A 3,055-nucleotide genomic window follows, 5' to 3' on the forward strand; every position below is an offset into this window, starting at 1 on the left:
ATTGGCATATGGCGGGACACCGAGTTTATGAGTCACCATGACGGTGTTTTACTCCCTCACGTCCACGCCCCCTCCCTCCACCACACAGACTACCCGAATGTCCCGGAGCTACCGGTAGCGGGGAAAACCCGCCCGGAAATAACACCTTGGCCATCAGGCGGTGAATGAGAGGAACCAGAGCCCGGGCTGGAGACACACAGCGGCCCGCACTGGCTAGTGCTCAGGACGCGGCTTTATTCATGAACTGAAGCACCGAGGTGACCGGATATTTCACCGCGCCGATCAGCTGCTCCCTGAATTTCGACTGAGTCACCGTGTAAATAAATGTATTCGTGCAGCAGCTGAAATTCCTCAGCAAAACTCCGACATAGTGAAAGATCCATTCGGAATCAATGAAATCAGATCCTTTTCCTGCGACCTGATAATATATGACATTTACAACGTATGCCATCCACAGGAGGATGAAGTTGCCGGAGAGGGTGAAGAGTAAAACCACAGATCTCCTCCTGCTCTCCATCTCCGGGTCACTGCGGTTCTCCCCCTTGCTCTGACCCTTCAGCCCCTTACGGACCCGACTGGCCACTAAAATGTGTCTGACTGTCAGAGCGTTGAGCAGCAGGATCCCAGCGAAAGGGAGGAACGGAGTTAAAACCGTATCGAGCCAGTCATATCCTACCCACCCGGGGTCAGTGAAATAATTGTCCCTGGTTCTACAAAACCACGGTACGTTATCGATGATCACGCTGTGTTCAAACGTGAAGTATCGGGGTATGTTTTTCAGACAGAACAGCACGCCGGTTGTTGTCAGAACCACAGCCGCATTTTTCCCGGTGCAATATTTTGTTTTCAGCTTCTGGCAGCAAATGGCAACAAACCGATCAAAGGTGAAAGTGACGGTGAACCAGACCGAACAGTCTGTGGCTGCGTACGTCAGTGAATCGATAACACTGCAGACAGGGGTGCTGTCCAGAAAATTCCACGGGAAGTAATACCAATTGATTCGAGACAAAATGACCTCGGTGACAATAGTCAGTAGATCCGCCGCTGCCATGGCCACCAGGTAGCGAGTGGTGCAGGTAGAGAGGCCGCACTTTCCCCGGGACAGGATCACAATCGCCATTAAATTGACTGGAGAGAGAGAGAGAGAGAGAGAGAGGTGTGGGGGTGGGGGAGAACCGACCCTAGCATTACTGAACACATTCTCCAGGAATTAAAGAGGGATCGGACTTCAGCTAAAGATCAAGCGTGCCAGAGTCTGTGAACGGCTGCTAATCTAACATCGGACACGGGTCACACTGTCTCTGACCTGCCTTTTTCAGCATGAAGATACGACGATGTGTGAACAATCGTCGACGATAAAAATAAGCTGTATGAACAACAAGGATCGGTGCTGATCCCGATTCCAGTCACTGACGGAGCCGGTTTCACTGATTTAACCGTGACTGACCAGGCCTCCTGAAGCTCAGCGTCTGATTGGACCGAGAAGGGATACAGAGGGGAGCAACGCACGCGAAATAGTGGCGGGACCCAAAAAAAAAAACTACCGATTCGGGGCGAGACCTATCTTCAGGTCGATACAGCGCCCAATTTACGACGGGTCTCAGGAACAACTTGGTAACCAGAGACTGAATGACTCCGTTAACGGATTAATTCTCCAGCACAGTTCAATTCGATAACACGCGGCAGCAGATGCATGGACACTGGTTCAGGTGATCTGTGCCAGACTCCACCGGGAAACGTGAAACACTGGACCAGGGGTTCTGTCTGAATAATAACTCAATACAAGTGAACTTCACAATGTAAACCCATCCCAGTCACCCCTTCACGAGGACCCTCCGTTCTCCAGCTGTGGGACAACTCTGGACAAGGTCCCATTAAAAGGCTCCCAGTTACACCGTCCAGGAGAGTTGCCCGCCCCGGTACTGGGACAAATCTGGACAAGATAATATTAAAGGGAAAAACAAAGTTCAGGTCGATCCCCTGAGTTAGAGGAGAGACCGGGGATTCGTTCATCTTGTCATTAAATATGAAATAATCAGGATATTGAATTGACAGGATAAATATCTTTGACGGATATCTATGCAAAGATCATCAACTTGGAAGCTTGTCGATTGATCATAAACAGGTTCACACCGGTTAACACACGGAAATACCAAACATAAACTGCTCTGCTCACTCACCAGGAACTCCAGTGACGGCAATGAGCAGGTACAATATTCTCTGCACACTGTAGTACCGTTTCAACATTGCCGACATTTCCCCTGCGCAGCAATGTGTCCCCCTGTGCCTCAGGCGGTCTATTGGAATGAAATGTTGAAGCACCACATGTCCCGGGTTTATAAACACCATCTAGCGACCCCACAGGGACAGACTTCAACATATTGTATAATAAAACTCCTTAACTTATTTAGAAACCTATTACATCAGACAGGTGCCATCCCCGCGGTGACAGGTTGTGATTAATTTAGTGAATTAATTTTTAGACCAGCTGTGTGAGTAACTTTGTCCCAGTAACAGCATCAGAACCTTCGAGGTGTCTTATCAATAGCATTTGCTTCCACTGTAAATATGTACTTCAGGAAAATGGAAATCATTTATCAAATACAGAATATTGAAATAAAGTCTGTAAAATTGCATTGAATCGCCCACTATTGCCATTCTCGTCAACGGTATAAACTCTTGATGTAGTTGGTGTTTTTGTGGACTCGACCTAGAGGGTCCTTTGTAAGCTGTCTGTGTGTGGCGACATGAATAACCACTTTCCGATCCATGAAACCTTCCAACTACTTCACTGACTTAGTCATAGTTAGAACATTTGGGGCCTCGTCCCAAAACTACCCCACACCCTACCGCATGGCCATAAAACTCAACAGTCCAGTGGTGGTGGGGTGAGAATTTCTTAATCATATCACCCCACATATGTCAAAGAACATGGCGGAGAGCTGGAAAGGTAGATGAAACTTCCGTTATGTGTGTGTGTGTGTGTGTGTGTGTGTGTGTGACTGTGTGTGTGTGTGTGTGTGTGTGTGTGTGACTGTGTGTGTGTCTGTGTGTG

General features: G+C 48.3%; 1 pseudogene; it reads right to left on the minus strand.

Moving 5' to 3' along the window:
- Positions 1-220: 220 nt before the first annotated feature.
- LOC140193166 (probable G-protein coupled receptor 139) lies at positions 221-2,256 on the minus strand (annotated as a pseudogene).
- Between the last annotated feature and the right edge of the window lie 799 nt (positions 2,257-3,055).

The sequence above is a fragment of the Mobula birostris genome, unplaced genomic scaffold (genome assembly GCF_030028105.1).
Source record: "Mobula birostris isolate sMobBir1 unplaced genomic scaffold, sMobBir1.hap1 scaffold_4078, whole genome shotgun sequence".
Taxonomy (NCBI): Eukaryota; Metazoa; Chordata; class Chondrichthyes; order Myliobatiformes; family Myliobatidae; genus Mobula; species Mobula birostris.